Consider the following 20,024-nt stretch of genomic DNA (forward strand, 5'->3'; position numbering starts at 1 on the left):
GGCAGGAGAATTAGACCTCATCTCTTATGAGGGGAGCAGCATGTGTGCACAGGAAGGGAAGGAATGACTTGGAGACTACCAGCCACGTGCATTTTATGTACATTATGTAATTTAACTCTCATATCAACTCTATTGGGTTGAAATTTATGTAGCCCCATTTTATGGATGAGGAAACCAAAGGCCTAGTAAAGTCAAGGGACTTGCCCCAAATCAAGCAACTAGTAAGTGACAGCACAAGAAGTGGAACTCAGGTCTTCCAATTCCAAGTCAGTTTATTTTTGTCATCGCAATCCAGCTGTCTCCCCTTGGAGCAGCTCAGCTGTGTATGTGGATTTAAGAATAAAGATGAAAATTCATCCTCCTAAAGGAAGAAGCTCTCAGTTATAATCCATATTCTCCTGACTCTCAGGGAGTTTCCTACTTCCTCCTTGTTGTGTCATATTCCCTTGGTCTCCTCTAGGATAAATTAAGATAAATTAACTTCTTAGACTCATGAAATTTTAAGCCAGTTGCAGTGTTGATGGCTGAGATAGTTTGATTATTATTCCATAAATATTCACACACCTCTGCCCTCCACAGAGGATCCTTACTGCAGCCATGTTGGGCTTGGCCATGTGACATACTTTACTCAAAGGGATGTTAGCTGATGTAATGTGATCAAAGGATGGTTTGAAATGTGCTTATGTCATTGGACTGGCTGCTTTGTGCTTCTGCAGTCACCATAAGAATATGCCCCAGGTAACCAGCTGGTCCTAGAAGGATAGGAGACTCATGAAACAGGCCTGCACCCAACCTGAAGCTTAGACCCAAGCCCGGTTGAGACCAGCCCAAGCTCAACGGGGACCAGTGGCTCTCCACTGAAAGCAGTTCTGCCTGCCATGGAACACTGAGCAGTGTCTGGAGACATTTTTGACTGTCACAACTAGGAGGAGGCTGCTACTGGTATCCAGTGGGTAGAGGTCAAGGCTGCTGCCAAACATCCTACAGTTCCCAGGACGCCCTCCCCCCCCCATGACAAAGAATTATCTGGCGCAAAATGTCAGCAATGCTGAGGCTGAGAAACCTTGGGCTAGATTAGCAGCCCTGAGGCCTGCCTGTAGACATGTGAGCAGAAATAAGTGATAGTTAGTAGAAACCTCTGAGTTTGGGAGGAGGTTTTTAATGCAGCATTATTGGTAATAAACGGCAGGTATAGTGGCAAATGAGAGAATGTTTCATGAGGCAAACTCATAAATGGTTCCTCTCAGCAATACCTGTAATCTCCTTGCTGGCTCTAGTCACCAGTCACTTCTTCTTGCAATGCGCAGCCCAGCAGCCCAGCATGGGTATTTATTAGTCCTTAGACACCTCCTCCCCCCACCCCACCGCATCCTCCGCCCCACCCCGACCTATCTCCAGGGAAGGCAGGCACCACCTCAGGCCCCAAAGATTCCTCGCTCAAGCCTCATGTCAGCCTCTTTCTTGCTTTCTGAAGCCCTTAATGACTCCTTGCCTGGCAAGGCCTGCCCCTTCTCCTCTCTGTCACATTCAATTTGTCTGAAGAATTTTCTCCAGCTGCTTACTAATGCTTGTTTTCTACTGCAGAAAAGCTCAGCCTTTTTGTTTTCCTCGTCATCCCTAGGCTAGGCTTTCCAGCTCTGAGGACTACGTGCATTCATTCTATGGCAACTCATGTCTCCAAGGATCCTAATGCATTCTGTACTTTTTCAGAAAAGATGAAAAGTGTTCCTTTTGGTCCTTTATAAAATCCCCACATCCCTTAGGATCTTTTTATGTAGGCTTGATTCTCAAACTGAGACAAGGATCAGGTACTGACTAATCTGTGCAAAAGAAATTACAGAAGCAATTTTTTACCTACTGAACGTGCAATTCTGTTTTATATCAGCTTCCTTTTGCACCCACTTTGAAGGATTGTTTTTAAAGTTGAGGTATAATTTGCAAACAGTGAAAAAAATGCACATATCTGAAGAATACAGCTTGATCAGTTTTTGCATCTGTATACACCTGGGCAACCACTACCCAGATCAAGATCTAGAACATTCCATCACTTCAGAAAGTCCCCTTGCACCCCTTTCCAGGTAATCACTACCCCCACAGAAGGCAGAGCTATTCTGCCTTCTATCACAAAAGATTAATTTTGCCTGTTCTCCAACTTCCTATGAGTAGAAGCATACAGAGACTATCATATAGTATTTACTCATTTGTATCTGGCTTCTTTCTATCCACATGATGTTTTTTTTTTTAATTAATTATTTTTTAATTTTTGCTATCATTAATCTACAATTACATGAAGAACACTATGTTTACCAGGCTCCCCCCCTCACTAAGTCCCCCCCCACACCCCACTACAGTCACTGCCCATCAGCGTAATAAGGTGCTGTATAATCACCACCTGTCTTCTCTGTGTTGCACAGCCCACCCCGTGCCCCCCCACAACACTATACATGCTAATCGTAATGCCCCCTTTCTTTTTCCCTGCCCTTATCCCTCCCTTCCCACCCATCATCCTCAGTCCCTTTCCCTTTGGTAACTGTTAGTCTATTCTTGGGTTCTGTGATTCTGCTGCTGCTTTGTTCCTTCAGTTTTTATTTGTTCTTATACTCCACATAAGAGTGAAATCATTTGGTACTTGTCTTTCTCCACCTGGCTTATTTCACTGAGCATAATACCCTCTAGCTCCATCCATGTTGTTGCAAATGGTAGGATCTGTTTTCTTCTTATGGCTGAATAATATTCCATTGTGTATATGTACCTCATCTTCTTTATCCATTCATCTACTGATGGACATTTAGGTTGCTTCTATTTCTTGGCTATTGTAAATAGTGCTGTGATAAACATAGGGGTGCATCTGTCTTTTTCAAACTGGGCTGCTGCATTCTTAGGGTAAATTCCTAGAAGTGGAATTCTTGGGTCAAATGGTATTTCTATTTTGAGCATTTTGAGGAACCTCCATACTGCTTTCCACAATGGTTGAACTAATTTACATTCCCACCAGCAGTGTAGGAGGGTTCCCCTTTCTCCACAGCCTTGCCAACATTTGTTGTTGTTTGTCTTTTGGATGGTAGCCATCCTTACTGGTGTGAGGTGATATCTCATTGTGGTTTTAATTTGCATTTCTCTGATGACAAGCTATGTGGAGCATCTTTTCATGTGTCTGTTGGCCATCTCAATTTCTTCTTTAGAGAACTGTCTATTCAGCTCCTCTGCCCATTTTTTAATTGGATTATTTGCTTTTTGTTTGTTGAGGTGTGTAAGATCTTTATATATTTTGGATGTCAAGCCTTTATTGGATCTGTCATTTATGAATATATTCTCCCATACTGTAGGATACCTTTTTGTTCTATTGATGGTGTGCTTTGCTGTACAGAAGCTTTTCAGCTTGATATAGTCCCACTTGTTCATTTTTGCTCTTGTCTCCCTTGCCCAGGGAGACATGTTCAAGAAGAGGTCACTCATGTTTATGTCTAAGAGATCTTCACCTATGCTTTCCTCCAAGAGTTCTATGGCTTCATGACTTACGTTCAAGTCTCCATTCCATTTTGAATTTACTTTTGTGTACGGGGTTAGACAGTGATCCAGTTTCACTCTCTCACATGTAGCTGCCCAGTTTTGCCAGCACCATCTGCCGAAGAGACCGTCATTTCCCCATTGCTTGTCCATGGTCCCCTATCAAATATTAATTTACCATATATGTTTGGGTTAATGTTTGGAGTCTCTATTCTGTTCCATTGGTCTGCGACTCTGTTCTTGTGCCAGTACCAAATTGTCTTGATTACTATGGCTTTGTAGTAGAGCTTGACGTTGGGGAGTGAGATCCCCCCCACTTTATTCTTGCTTCTCAGGATTGCTTTAGCTATTTGGGGTCTTTGGTGTTTCCATATGAATTTTTGGATTATTTGTTCCAGTTCATTGAAGAATGTTGTTGGTCATTTGATATGGATTGCATCAAATCTGTATATTGTTTTGGGCAGGATGGCCATTTTGACAATATTAATTCTTCCTAGCCAGGAGCATGGGATGAGTTTCCATTTGGTAGTGACCTCTTTAATTTCTCTTAAAAGTGTCTTATAGTTTTCAGGGTATAGGTCTTTCACTTCCTTGGTTAGGTTTATTCCTAGGTATTTTATTCATTGTGAATGGAATTGTTTTCCTGATTTCTCTTTCTATTAGTTCATTGTTAGTGTATAGGATAGCCACAGATTTTGGTGTGTTAATTTTGTATCCTGCAACTTTGCTGAATTCTGATATTAGTTCTAGTAGTTTTGGAGTAAAAATATGGAACGTTTCATGAATTTGCATGTCATCCCTGTGCAGGGGCCATGCTAATCTTCTCTGTATTGTTCCAATTTTAGTATATGTGCTGCCGAAGCGAGCACCACATGATGTTTTGAAACTCATCCATGCTGTTGAGTGTATCATTTAGAGGATTCTAAATGGCCTCTTCCATAAGGAAAAGGAAGGATTTGTTCAACTTGCTACCACTGCTATTTTGGGAGTCCATGAATTGGTAAAAGAGAGAATTAAGGACTTCTTGAGAAGATGGGTATCTGAGTCTTCCTCTTCACCCACACTCTCATTTCTGTGATCAATAAAATAAAAGGCAACTGCACTGCTTCTAGATACTAGGAATAACTTCACCTGTTTGGTGGAAATTTTGAGGAAATTCCGCTAGACAGGTACAGATGAGGTTGGTCTGAAGGTACCATGGAATTCAGCCTTGCTTTCCCCGTCCTGAGAGGGCTGTGGGCAGGCAGAGAGACCCTATAGCAGAAGCCAGCATGGAGTTGGGCCTTTTCCAAGACTGGAAGGCTGCCATGGGCAGCAAAGCTCCATGGCAGGCTTCTTCCCAGCACAGGCAGCCAAAGCAAATAAAAACCCACTGGGACAGGGCATCCTCTGAGTCTGGTTGTCTGGTCTAGCAAGAAACCCGGCATGCTTGTTGGTCTAAGCACATTGACTCTTCTTGGGTCAATTTTGGTGACTTATCATTTCCTAGAAAAAAACATCCATGTCATCCAGCTTTTCAGTTTACAAGCATAGACACACATGGTCTCACAGGTGTATTTTGAATCAGCTGACGGTTGGCTGTAGTATTACTTCAATAAAGCAGAGTGTGAATATTGAACTTTCTGAGCCTTGAATAGCTAAAAATACCCTGCTTGTGGACAAGCAGCTTGGCTGTGTGTATAAAGCCTGGGGTTACAGGCTTCCAGAACCATCAAAACTTGACATTGTCTTCTGTCTGATGCTGCAGAGGTAAAGTCTGAGGCCAGGATGACTGTTTTCCTTTATAGGAAAGCTTTCCCCCTGATTATTTACAGAGTTCTTTTCCTTAAAGTTAGAACTTTGAATACATTTCTAGATTTTGATGTTTGTGTGTATTTCTTTTCTGATAGGATTTGTACTCTTTTGAAACAGATTTGGTTTTTCTTTAATTCAGGAAACTTTCTTATATCGAATATTTCTTCTGCTGTACTTGTTTTGGTATCTTGTTGACAGATATAAATTTTCTATGTGCTACATCAGACTGCCTGTCTTTAATCTCTCCCATCTCACCATTTTCTCCTCCATCCTTTTCCTCTGAAACGTGATAAACTTTCTCAAGCTTGTCATCATCGCTGAACTGCTTTTCTACATTGTTAATTTAGCTGTTACTGCATCAAATGCATTTTTAACACAGTTTCATTTTTTCTGCCTCTGAACTATAATCGTTTTCATCTCTTTTTCTTTTTATCTCATCCATGTTTTTGTTTCATGATGTCTGCATTTTAATTTTATTGAAAGTACAGAGTAAATGCTATTGGAATTTGCTTCTATTTCCTACAGAAAATCATTTTCAAAAGCATATTTTTCCTCTGTCCATTACATGATGCTGACAGTTCTTACAAGCTTCACATTTTTTTCCCTTTTTAAATTTTTAATTGGTTACAGTTCTACTCAGATCTGGCATTTCCTCCCAAGTACAGGGTAGTGGATTATTTTAGCATTTCCTCTCAGATGGATCCTGAGCAGGATGATTTTCCCAATTCAGGGATTGGGCATCCTGGGGGACAGAGAAGGAAGTGGAAGACACAGAGCACAGACAATCCCAGCACTGGGTTGTGACTTCTCCATGTTTGACAAGGTCACTGTGATAGGTTGCAAACACCCCAGGTGTCTGGAATCCTCAAAGTGGGACTTTTCTGTGAGGCTCAGGCCTCTTGTGTGCAGGTGACATAAAAAGTAGCCCAGACTGGCTTAAGCAAAAGAGAATTTACTGTCTCACATAACTGAAAAAAGACTTCAGGAGTCATTCTGGCTTCGGGTGTGGCTGGATTCAGGGGTATCAGAAACAATTCATCAACTCTCTCTTTTTCTTTTCTCCACTTCATGTGTGGACTTCATTCTCAGGCTCCTTACAGGGGTTTGATGTCCACTATATCTTCAGCCCTCACATCCTCACAATTCCAAATACAACAGAAGGAATATTTTCTTCTCTCCCAGCATTTCCGGGAAATGTCTAGGTGCAGATTCATTGGCTCTGATTGGATCACATGCTCATCTTTGAACCCTCATCAAATTTCCAGGGATTGGATATTCTTCCTGGTTTAGGGATGGGTCCTGTGCCGCTTCTGAAGCAGGATTTGGAGTCTGCTGCATCCAAATATTAATAAAAAGAAATATTTGGCGTACTATTAATAATAATGAAGAATGGATGGCGTAGGACTAAAGTTGGCAGTGTGAGAGGTGAGACAGAGGCTTCCTCCTAAAACTGCATATAATACAAAAATATAATTAATACAACTAACCCTGAGAGAGCAACAGGAAAGAGGACTGCGCCAGACTGCATACATCTGGAGAAAAGAGCAGACCTCACGGAACAGGGTAATGTATCAAAGCTGTGGCCCGGTGGGACCCAAGCCCTTCCCCCACCCCAGCTCACTGGTGGGAAGAAGAGAAACTGAGCAGGGAGGGAGTGGAAGCCTGGGACTGCTGAATACCTAGCTCCAGACATCTGCTCTGGGAGCACAAACCTACATTTCATGGTGCTTTCATCATACTCTTGTGATCACGGGGTTGGAAAGCTGGGACAGGCAGAGTTCCTGGGGAGACTGGGATTCTGGCTGCTTGTGGAAAGCAGGGATCCATATCTGGCTGCTCTGGGACAAAAGCTTATACCTGTGTGCTCCGCCCACTGGTTCAGGCAATGGAGGCAGGCATAGCAGCTGGGAAACAGGAAACAGCTCTTTCCTCCCCCAAGGCACCAATGACGTTCCCCTGTGACCCCCAACATTGCTTCAGGGGCTGAGCAGCTCCAGAGAGTAGAGCTTCTGGGCACTAGAGGGCGCCATATACAAAAACGAAGCACCAAAGGAACCTGGTCCAGAGTAAAATTATTAATACAACTCCCGAGAAAGATTTAAATGACATACACCTCATGACTCTTCCTGAAAGAGAGTTCAAAATAAATCTTCAAGATGCTAATGAGGTACAGAAAGATATTCAAGAACTCAAGAACTCTGAATTACGGTCAGAGATCCAATCATTGAAGAACACAATGGAGGGTATTAAAAGCAGGTTGGATACAGTGGAGGAGAAAATAAATGAAATAGAAACTAGAGAAGAGGAATACAAAGAAGCTGAGGCACAGAGAGAAAAAAGGATCTCCAAAAATGAAAGAATATTGAGAGAATTGTGTGACCAATCAAAACGGAACAACATTCGCATTATAGGGATACCAGAAGAAGAAGAAGAAGAAGAGTGAGAAAGGGATAGAAAGTGTCTTTGAGGAGTTAATTGCTAAAAATTTCCCAATCTGAGGGAGGAGATAGTCTCTCAGGCCATGGAGATCCACAGATCTCCCAACACAAGGGACCCAAGGAAGACAACACCAAGACATATAGTAATTAAAATGGCAAAGATCAAGGATAAAGACAGACTATTAAAAGCAGCCAGAGAGAGAAATAAGATCACATACAAAGGAAAGCCCATCAGGCTAACATCAGACTTCTCAGCAGAAACCTTAGAAGCCAGAAAGGAGTGGCATGATATATTTAATGCAATGAAGCAGAAGGGCCTGGAACCAAAATTACTTTACCTGGCAAGATTGTCATTTAAATTTGAAGGAGGGATTAAACAACTTCCAGATAAGCAAAAGCTGAGAGAATTTACCTCCCACAAACCATCTCTACAGTCTATTTTGGTGGGACTGCTATAGATGGAAGTGTTTCTAAGGTTTAATAGCTGTCACCAGAGGTAATAAAACCACAGTAAAGAAAGTAGAACAGCTAATTATTAAGTAAATGCAAAATGAAATTAACTATCCCCAAAGTCAATCAAGGGATAGACAAAGAGCACAGAATATGATACCTAATATATAAAGGATGGAGGAGGAAGAAAAAGGAAGAAAAAAGAAAAGAACCTTTAGATTGTGTTTGTAATAGCATATTAAGTGAGTTAAGTTTGACTCTTAGATAGTAAGGAAGTTAACCTTGAACCTTTGGTAACCACGAATCTGAAGCCTGAAATGCAATAAGTACATACCTATCGCTAATCACCCTAAATGTAAATGGACTGAATGCACCAATCAAAAGACATAGAGTCACTGAATGGATAAAAAAACAAGACCCATCTATATGCTGCCTACAAGAGACTCACTTTAAACCCAAAGACATACACAGACTAAAAGTGAAGGGATAGAAAAAGATATTTCATGCAACTAACAGAGAGAAAAAAGTAGGAGTTGCGGTACTTGTATCAGACAAAATAGACTTTAAAACAAAGAAAGTCACAAGAGACAAAGAACGACATTACATAATGATAAAGGGGTCAATACAACAAGAAAATATAACCATTATAAATATCTATTCTCCCAACACAGGAGCACCTACATATGTGAAACAAATACTAGCTGAATAAAAAGGAGAAATAGAATGCAATGCATTCGTTCTAGGACACTTCAACACTCCACTCATTCTGAAGGATAGATCCACCAGACAGAAAATAAATAAGGACACAGAGGCAGTGAACAACACATTAGAAGAGATGGACCTAACAGACATCTACATAACTCTATGCTCAAATGTAGCAGAATACACATTCTTCTCAAGTGCACATGGAACATTTTCAAGAATAGATCATACACTTGGCCACAAAAAGAGCCTCAGTAAATTGAAAAAGATTGAAATTGTACCAACCAGTTTCTCAGACCACGAAAGTATGAAACTAGAAATAAATTATACAAAGAAAATGAAAAATCCCACAAACACATGGAGGCTTCACAACATGCTCCTAAATAACCAATGGATCAATGACCAATACAAACAGAGATCAAGCAATATATGGAGACAAATGACAACAGTAATTCAACACCACAAAATCTGTGGGATGCAGCCAAGGCCATGCTAAGAGGAAAATATATTGCAATACAGGCTTACCTCAGGAAAGAAGAACAATCCCATATAAGCCATCTAAACTCATAATTAATGAAACTAGAAAAAGAAGAACAAATGAGGCCCAAAGTCAGTAGAAGGGGGGACATAATAAATATTAGAGCAGAAATAAATAAAATCAAGAAGAATAAAACAATAGAAAGAATCAATGAAAGCAAGAGCTGGTTCTTTGAGAAAATAAACAAAATAGATAAACCCCTAGCCAAACTTACCAAGAAAAAAAGAGAGTCTACACACATAAACAGAATCAGAAATGAGAAAGGAAAAATCACTACAGACCCCACAGAAATACAAAGAATTATTAGAGAATACTATGAACAATTGTATGCTAACAAACTGGATAACCTAGAAGAAATGGACAACTTTCTAGAAAAATACAACCTTCCAAGGCTGACCAAGGAAGAAACAGAAAATCTGAACAGACCAATTACCAGCAACGAAATCAAACTGGTGATCAAAAAAATACCCAAGAACAAAATCCCTGGACCAGACGGCTTCACTGCTGAATTTTATCAAACATTTAGTGAAGATCTAATACCCATCCTCCTTAAAGTTTTCCAGAGAGTAGAAGAACAGGGAATACTTCCAAACTCATTCTATGAAGCCAGCATCTCTCTAATACCAAAACCAGGTAAAGACCCCACAAAAAAAGAAATTTGCAGGCCAATATCCCTGATGAACATAGATTCAAAAATACTCAACAAAATATTAGCAAACTGAATTCAAAAATACATTAAAAAATCATCCATCATGATAAAGTAGGATTTATGCCAGGGATGCAACATTAAAAAATCCATCAACATAATCCACCACATCAACAAAACAAAGGACAAAAATCACATGATCATCTCCATAGATGCTGAAAAAGCATTTGACAAAATTCAACATCCATTCATAATAAAAGCTCTCAACAAAATGGGTATAGAGGGCAAGTACCTCAACATAATAAAGGCCAATATGACAAACCCACAGCCAACATCATACTTAACATCAAGAAGCTGAAAGCTTTTCCTTTAAGATCGGGAACAAGACAAGGATGCCCACTTTCCCCACTTCTATTCAACATAGTTATGGAGGTCCTATCCACAGCAATCAGACAACACAAAGAAATAAAAGGCATCCAGATTGGCAAGGAAGAAGTTAAACTGTCCCTGTTTGCAGATGACATAATATTGTACATAAAAAACCCTAAAGAATCCACTCCAGAACTACTAGATCTAATATCTGAATTCAGCAAAGTTGCAGGATACAAATTAATACACAGAAATCTGTGGCATTCCTATACACTAACAATGATCTAACAGAGAGAGAAATCAGGAAAACAATTCCATTCACAATTGCATCAAAAAGAATAAAATACCTAGGAATAAACCTAATCAAGGAAGTGAAAGACCTATACCCTGAAAACTACAAGACACTCTTAAGAGAAATTAAAGAAGATAACAACAAATGGAAACACATCCCGTGTTCATGGATAGGAAGAATTAATATTGTCAGAATGGCCATCCTGTCTAAAGCAATCTATAGATTCAGTGCGATTCCTTTCAAAATATGAACAGCATTCTTCAATGAACTAGAGAAAATTGTTCTAAAATTCATAGGGAACCACAAAAGACCCCGAATAGTCAAAGCAATTCTGAGAAGGAAGAGTAAAGTGGGGGGGAGGATCTCACTCCCCAACTTCAAACTCTACTACAAAGCCATAGTAATCAAGACAATTTGGTACTGGCACAGGAACAGACCCATAGACCAATGGAACAGACTAGAGAGCCCTGATATAAACCCAACCATATACAGTCAGTTAATATACAATAAAGGAGCAACGGATATACAATGGGGAAATGACAGCCTCTTCAACAGCTGGTGTTGGTAAAACTGGACAGCTACATGCAAGAGAATGAAACTGGATTGTTGTTTAACCCCATACACAAAAGTAAACTCGAAATGGATCAAAGACCTGAATGTAAGTCATGAAACCATAAAACTCTTAGAGGACAACATAGGCAAACATCTCCTGAATATAAGCATGAGCAAATTCTTCCTGAACACATCTCCTCGACCAAGGAAAACAAAAGCAAAAATCAACTCATGGGATTACATCAAACTAAAAAGTTTCTGTACAGCAAAGGACACCATCAGCAAAACAAAAAGGCATCCTACAGTATGGGAGAATATATTTGTAAATGACATATCTAACAAGGGGTTAACATCCAAAATATATAAAGAACTTACATGCCTCAACACCCAAAAAGCAAATAACCCAATTAAAAAATGGACAGAGGATATAAAAGACAGTTCTCCAAAAAAGAAATTCAGATGGCCAACAGATACATGAAAAGATGCTCATCATCTAATCATCAGGGAAATGCAAATTAAAACCACAATGAGAAATCACCTCACACCAGTAATGATGGCCAGCATCGAAAAGACTAAGAACAACAAATGCTGGTGAGGATGTGGAAAAAGGGGAACCCTCCTACATTGCTGGTGGGAATGTAAGCTAGTTCAACCATTGTGGAAAGCAATATGGAGGTTCCTCAAAAAACTAAAAATAGAAATACCATTTTATCCAGGAATCCCACTCCTTTGAATTTACCCAAAGAATACTACTTCTCAGATTCAAAAAGACATATGCACCCCTATGTTTAGTGCAGCACTTTTTACAATAGCCAAGATATGGAAACAACCTATGTGTCCATCAGTAGATGAATGGATAAAAGATGTGGTATATATACGCAATGGAATACTGCTCATCCATAAGAAAGAAACAAATTCTACCATTTGTATGCTCAGTGAAATAAGCCAGGTGGAGAAAAACAAATGCCCAATGATTTCCCTCATTAGTGGAGTACAACAATGAAGCAAAACTGAAGGAACAAAATAGCAGCAAACTGGGAGACTCCAAGAATGAACTAGTGGTTACCAAAGGGGAGGGGTGTGGAAGGGCAAGTGGGGAGGGAGGGAGAAGGGGATTGAGGGGTATTATGTTTAGTACACATGGTGTGGGGGTTCATGGGGAGAACAGTGTAGCACAGAGAAGGCACATAGTGGATCTGTGGCATCTTGCTACACTGATGGACAGTGACTGCATTGGGGTATGGGTGGGGAGCTGATAACGTGGGTAAATATAGTAACCACATTGTTTTTTCATGTGAAAAAAAAAGAATGGATGATACTGACACAAACAGTTGTTGTCCACTTAATTCTGTAGAACTACTTTATTTCCTGAGTGGTAAGTTAGGAGCTGGCCCAGCAGGGCTGCAATGTACAGTTGGGCAGGTTGCACACTGCACAACCATGCCACATCTAAGGGAGCCCAATCACATCACAGACATTATAGATGAGTGTAACTTTTACAGTTGTCTGAAAGATGGAAGTATCAGATGGGACATCTTCTGCTAATTGCATAAAGATCCCTTATAGGTCGATATCAAGTGTCAGGCCTCCTGACATGTCATTCCTCTGTGGTTCTGTCTGCAGGCTGCAGTTCCTCTCCCAGAGCTGCCAGTCCTGATGCAATTTCTTCAGCTTATTTTGGCATGGTTAAATATGTAAGTCCTCAATCTTGTGTCATTTCCCAGAAATAGAAACCCTATTGCTAAGAAGGATTATTCTTCCTCCTTACCCCATTGCTGAGCCCCAAAACATATACCATCACTAAGAAACCAAGCCTTCCCCCTCTGTTACCTCTCGGATTTTGAGCATTTCTGGGGGTAAAGAGTGGTGGGAAGTACATTCAGAGGTTGGCGGGCTTGGCTCTGGAAGGCAGGAGAGGTCTGCATCTGCTTCTGTTTGGGAGCTGGCGTCGCCAGGTTGGCGTTTCCTCACGGTGCCCCAGGAGCAGCAGTCTTGATTTTTCTCTGCCTTAGGCATGTCATGCCTCCTTTGGGCCTTTATTTGAGGGAACACGGCTGGGAATTTCCAAAGGTTTTCCAGCTCTCAGATCTGATGCCTGGAGATATTGTTCAGTTTTAGGAAGAAAATCACTTCAACAGATGCTACCTAATTTCTATAACCCTTTATTCAGTGCTAACATATAATCTATCAGGCCCCGCCCTAGGTGATTTATACACACTGTCTTATTTGATCCTTATGACAACTCCACAGGTGTTTAGAGCACTGTCACCCCCATTTTACCAACAAGGAAAGTGAGGCTCAGAGAGGCTACCTGACACCTGTTTGTTTAAAAAAAACCTTCAGTTAGATTTTTTGCAAGATTTACTGATGCTAAGGAAAGTGAGAAAATGATGTTAATTTTAATGACTCACATTTTTGAGCAAATGTGGGTGAGTGTGGTATGGTTCAGACTTTTCCTTTGTTACTTTGTTACCTCTTTGACCTCAAACCCTTATTTTCTCTTCTGTAAAGCAGTAATAATAGTACTTGCTTAATAAGATGGTCAGGAGAATGAAATGAGTTCATATGACCACTTGGCAATGGTATAGGCTCATAATAAATGCTCCTCCATGATTATTTACATGTATTTACTTGTTAACCTTGGGTTTCCACAGTCTTACAGTCACAATTTTTGCCCATGAGATAATATGAACTCTGATGTTTTGAGAGACACTTTTTGCATCTTTCTGCATGTATGTTATCCAACTGCCTTTTTTCTTCAAGCTCTGGGTGATTTCCTTTTAAAAGAAAGCCCCTCCTGGTTATTTCCATCATAGCCTCTTGATGAGTATTTGAGATGATTTTAACACATAAACAGTTGAAAATGCGTTCATATCATTTCCTTTCCAGCCCCATTTCAAAACTAAAGGGAAATGTGTTTGGGGAAAAATTCACTTACAACTTTGGCCAAATGCCTGAACTCTCAAAAGAGCCTGACAAACAAAACAAAGTTTAACTCTCTCTAAATAAAATCCCCATGTCTCTGATTCTTTACTGGGGTGGGCTCTTACAGTGACCCACTTGCTAATGAGAGCCCGGACATCAATAATGGAATGTGAAAAACAATCATCTAATCAATTTGGGGGGAGGGGAGCTAGTTTAGATTAAAGCACTGGAAATGCCCGAATGTTCCATCTGCTTCCTCTAAGATTTCTGGTAGGCTGGAGCCCAATTATGGCTGCCTTATCCATTTTTAATAATCTACTTATGATCATGCAAACACTGGGTGTGATTATACCCGCATCAGCTTCTGTTTCAGAGCTTCCATTTCCATCCATAATTAATAAGCCACTTGGTGCACTGGAGAGGAGCCGAAGGCAAGATGTGAGAGATTCTTAAGGAGGATGGCTTTTTCTATTGTTGTTCATTCATTCATTTTACAAACCTCCCCTGATGTCTGCAACATGCAGGGCACAACGCTAGACATCAAAGTAAAAGAATAGCACATGCTTTGGCCCTCGAGCAGCTCCCAGGCTATCAAGGAAGATACATAAACACATTGGTTTATGCTATGGACTGTGCTTGTTTTCAAACCAGAAAATTCAGCTGCTTAGACAACCAAGATGTTTTATGTTCTCCAATTATGAAGTATAGGATAATTAGATTACCATATTATTACAAATACAATTCTAGGAAGGCGTATTTTGGAACCAATTTCCTCTGTTTCAGAGGGAGTAAGATATTTGGGGGAGGTAGTCAATTCTGTAAGGAGACTAGAGGGGTAAGAGCATTACAGGTACAGTCAGACAGCCTAGGTTCAAGTCCCTGCTTTGTACTGTGTGACCTTAGGCAAGTCCCTTTACCTCTCTGATCCTCTTTCTGTATTATTAAAGTAGGGAAATGCCTACCTTGCTGGGCTACTCTGAGATAATGTGCATGAATTCGTCTTATCGATACAAAGTGCTGCATTGATATACTAAAGAAAATTCAAAAGTCTTGCTGTTCAGAAATAGGATAAAATCACTCTGTCCTTGTTTCTGATTCTGTCTTCCCACCCAGTTCTCCCAGTCAAATGTTAATGCTCTGGCCTGACCCAAGCGTTCACCTTAGAGACTATATGACATATTTTGCAACTCTCATGGTTCTTATTCTTGTTTGCAAACAGTGCACACTGCCTCTAATAATTTTGGGAAAGATATCAGGGAAATTTGCAGAAGGCTGGATAACTGAATTTAGTCCCTGTTCTGTTATTATTTGCTGAAAATGTAATTGAATCAATGATTTACTACTCATTCTCATTTTCAGTGTTACAGCTGCCAGGCTGGCTTCCATCCTTTCCGGGGCTGTGTGAGGTATATCCAGTATGCTTACCCTCTTGTCCTCATCTTCCTTGCAGGGCCAGAGTGGTCCTCTACTGCCAGAGTGGGCTTAGAGGACTTCTCTACCTCTGCCTCCAAAACTCCCACTGCCAGTCTTGATGGAAAATTCCAGCAATCTATAACCTGTGATTTACAGCTGAATTAAACCTGCAAACATTAAGCTTTGGCAGTCACTGAGCAGTACCAGATAACGGTGGCAAGAAACAAATGCCATCTTTCCCAAGAGGGAGAGTCATTTCCATCTGGTCTGACCCCAGAGGGCTTCTCAGGGGAGATGGCGTTTGAACTGAGACTCCACAGAGAGGTAGGATTTGGGCAGATGGTGAGTGAGTGGGAATGAGGTAGCTGTGGAGTGGGAGGGTACTGATGAGGTACCATCAGACCTCCTGCCACCCTGCCATCCAGCCGTACCGCCCTGCCCTTCCATGCAATGCCAAGTACCCGCTGCCTTGAAGCCTTCCGCTCGCTCTTCTCACTGGAGCCACATGGCTTGCTCCCGTTTCACTCAAATCTCTGCCTTGGGGTGAATGGGACTCTCCCTAACCTCTCTATTTAAAATTGCAACAACGCCCTCCGGGACGGCACATCAGGACTCCCAAACTGCTTCTGTGTTTTATTTTTCTTCTTAGCCATTATCACCTCAGGCTATATAATTTCCTTCGGGGAAGGGGTCTCTCTGCTTCTCATCGCAGGAATGGCCCTCTCCTTTATTCACTGCTGCCATCCCCAGCACCATGACTGACACATCATAGGTTCCCAGTAGGTATTTGTAGAAAGAATGAATGAAACAGCCAGTCTTACACATCACGGGCTTTGAACATAGAAGTTGCTTTTCTGGCCTCCAGAACCCCAGCCCACTCTGGGGGTCCATCAGGGACTCTAGGCTGGGGACCCCTGTCCTACACTCTTGTCTCTGCTTGTGGCCTGGGTGGGTGGCTGTCCCAGCTGAATCTGAATGGAGCTGCACCCTATGGCTGCTGGTGTAAACAGCCCTGACACCTGTACCTGCTGGGGAGGTGCTTCCCGGGTCAGGGAGACCTGGAGGTGGGCTGTGCCCTGGATCGTCTGTGCAGAGGAGTGACAGGGCTGCTGGACATGCTGCTGTCTTTACAACCAGCGTTGGCATCTGCACCACCTGAATGCTAATGAATTTTTAATCCAGAGTTGGGGAGGGAACCTCCTTCCAGGAGCCATGGGCCGATGGAACTTAAAGAAATACAATACGAACCTCTTACCTGGGCACATCTTGGTGCCTGCCAAACTCTGTGGCCTGGCCTCCTACTTGCCCCTTGCTCACTGCACTCCAGCCTCAGGGCCTCTCTGTTCCTTGAACCCTCAGGGTCCAAGACCTGCTTTCCTGCCTCAGAGCCTTCACACTTGCTCTAGAGTGCTCTGCTCCTGGCTTCCTCATTCCAACCCAAGCCCAGCACATCCCATTGGGGAGAACTTTCCTGTCTAAAGCAGCTTCTCCCATCCTGTTCATTTTCTTCATAACATGTTTCATTTACTTGTTTAATTCCACTGCTTGTCTCTGTGCTTGCACCTTGGGCATGTGAGCTGGGGAGAGTGGGGGTTCCCTGACTGCAGTGGCCCTGATGCCTGCACAGCACCCCACACTTACCAGGTGCTCAGTAAACATTTGTAGAATAAGTAGATGAATGAATGCACTCACAAGCCAATGAGCCGTTCTTGTCTTAGGATCTAAAGGCAACTGGTGTGGGTGTCTCCTTCACAAGGCAGACTTCTCAGTTTCCTTGAAGAGAACTGGCAGCAGAGGTTGCAAACTGGTAGACTGTGGAGCTAGATGGGGCCTGTGGATTTGTTGAAATGGTTTGACTGGCCTCCCACTGTGTTTTAAAGGCAAACTAACCAGGTGCCTGCTTTTCCTGCAGCCTCAGTCACTTGGCATCAATTGTCTTAAACTCTTCCCATCTCACGCATTTCTGCCACCCGGCTGGCTCCCGCAGTGTTTGAGCTCACCTACCCAGGACTGTTGGATCACTTGGACTCAGAATATGCAGATGCCTTCTGTGGCTTCTACTACGTCCTCAAGGTTCCTAGTCCCAGGAAGCCGGCTGGAAAACCAGCCTTCTCATTTGTCTGTGAGGTTCTCAGGCTCAGGATAGCATGGTGTGGCTGATGGCTCTCATCTTTCCAGAGAAGGTAAGCAAGGTTGACAAGCCAAGAGGAAATGACAATGGGGTGGACAGTAAAGGTTTGGAACATCTTCTGTGGGGCTGTAGGAGGCAGCCCTGGAGCAGGAACCAGGTCTGTTTTGCTCACTGCTAGTCTCCTAACACCTAACACAGCTTGGAAAAGAGCAGATGCTAGGGAAATACTTGAGTTAAATGTGTGAAAGGTCCATGGCTAATATGACCATGTTTGTTTTTGAACTTACAGCATCCTCCTTGGTTAGGTTTTACTACTTTCCCTGTCAACCTGGTTAACAAGAGCAGAGTGTGGATAAAATGAGAGTTTCTGTGGCCAGGATTCTCACCTGGCTGTGGTTGACTAGCTCACTGCACACCTGTGGGCAATACATGGCTGTTGACTCTATTTAAAGAGCTCCACCCAGTGCTCTGGGCACAACACGGTGGCAGGGCTGCAAGGCTGCAGGAGAGCAGGGCAGAGGCTGGAGTGGTGGCAGCACTGAGGACAGAGGCCCAGAGGATAGCTGTGTGGGATGACTGTGCAGAGAGGCCCAGAGGACGGCTGTGCGGACAGAGGGGTCCAGAGGCAGAGACCAGCTTGCTGCATGTGGACTTGCTCTGAGTGAACGGGATTTTAGTGACTGACCTGACACCTGGAAATAAAGTTGGGTATAACCCTTTCACCCCAAGAATGTTTTGCTGTCATTTTCTTCGGTCACACTGAATCCATAGTGAACTTGCCTGGGGCTGAAACCTATTGGCAAGACACAGAGAAAGCAGAGAATGGTGAATTTCAGTGTCCTGTGATGCTTTTAAGGTGCAGTGGGGCAAAAGTGACAGCATGTGTGGGTAGTCCAGTAAAAAAATTTAGCATACCTGCCAGTGCCACTGTATCCTAGGAATTCCCTGGCACAAGCTTCCTACTCCCACAAACTTGAACTTAATAGGAAACAATTCTTTTGGGGCAAAAAAATCTTTGGCCCTCAAGATGAAGCATGTGGTTGAAACTTCTGTGATGTATTAACCACCCATATGTATGAATGCATCCCCTGGGCTGAAATCCAATACCTCTTCCCCACCATCCAGTGGGCACAGGTGTGCTGTATGCTCCTCTGTCATCGATCCATCTCCAAATCTCACATGTCCTTGAATGGCCATGATGACAGCTCATGGTACAAGGTGAACCACAGTGTCTGCTGTGGGACTTTCTTGACACAGTCATGAGGATGACTTCATTTTTCCGAGGGATCCCTGGGCGGATAGGGCACCTGATCCTGCCACGTGGATGAATCAACAAGGGGATCAGGAATGAGAGGAACAGAGAGACTTCGCTCTGAGGACATCCTCTGAAGCCCTGGATCCAGCTGCGTCTGCACCTTCCCATTTCTTGGCAAAAATCTTCTCCCCACCTCAGCCCTTTTTGTTTGGGTTTCTGTTTGCCACCCAGAGAGTCCCCCCAACCTGCCAATAGTGAGATGCCCACCAGCTCCTGCAAGCGGTTTCCTGCACTGAGGTCTCTCCAGCTTGCCACCTGAAGCCAGCATGGCAGTCATGAATGGCTTTCTGCCTGCCAACTCCCAGGGGTCCTGAGAACAGCCTTCCTCAGGGACAGTCCATGAATGTGCACACTGGCCACAGGTGCTCTCAGGAAAGCCACAAGTACGGAATATTCATTTCCTAGGGCTGCTGTAACAAATCCCCACAAAGTCTGTGGCCTAACCCAATGAGAGTTTAGTTTCTCACATAGCTGGAGGCCAGAAGTCTGACGTCAGGAGCAGTGGGAAATGTGTCAGCAGGTGTCAACAGGGCCACGCTCCTTCTGGAGGTGTGCTCTTCCACCTTCTGGGGGTTATGACATTCTGTGGCTCACGGCCACACCACTCCCATCTTCAAGGTCAGCATCTTCACATCTCCTGTGCTGCAGCTTCATGTCACCTTCCCCTCTGCAGGTGTCAGATCTATCTTCCTTCTTCTTAGAAAGACCCAGTGATTGCATTTAGGGCCCACCAGATAACCCAGGAAAATTCCCCCAACCTGAGGTCCTCACTGTCATCACATCGGCAAAGACTGCTTTTCTACCTGCAGTCACGTTTATAGGTCTCTGGGGTTAGGCCCTGCTATCTAGGTGGCTATTATTCTGCCAGCCCCACACAGTCTTCCCCGTCATTCCATGCTGCCAGGGAGACTCTAGAAACTTCCACAGACCTTCTATGAGATCTTCCAGGATT

General features: G+C 42.8%; 1 protein-coding gene and 1 non-coding gene across 2 annotated transcripts in view; one reads left to right on the forward strand and one right to left on the reverse strand.

Annotated features, from left to right (window-relative positions):
• Positions 1–20,024, forward strand: part of HS3ST2 (heparan sulfate-glucosamine 3-sulfotransferase 2) — a 97,629-nt gene that overhangs the window by 28,252 nt on the left and 49,353 nt on the right. The window lies entirely within an intron of this gene.
• Positions 4,270–4,376, reverse strand: LOC118928193 (U6 spliceosomal RNA). The gene has a single exon (XR_005031140.2). It is a non-coding gene; the product is annotated as a U6 spliceosomal RNA (small nuclear RNA).

The sequence above is a fragment of the Manis pentadactyla genome, chromosome 10, assembly GCF_030020395.1.
Source record: "Manis pentadactyla isolate mManPen7 chromosome 10, mManPen7.hap1, whole genome shotgun sequence".
Classification (NCBI taxonomy): domain Eukaryota; kingdom Metazoa; phylum Chordata; class Mammalia; order Pholidota; family Manidae; genus Manis; species Manis pentadactyla.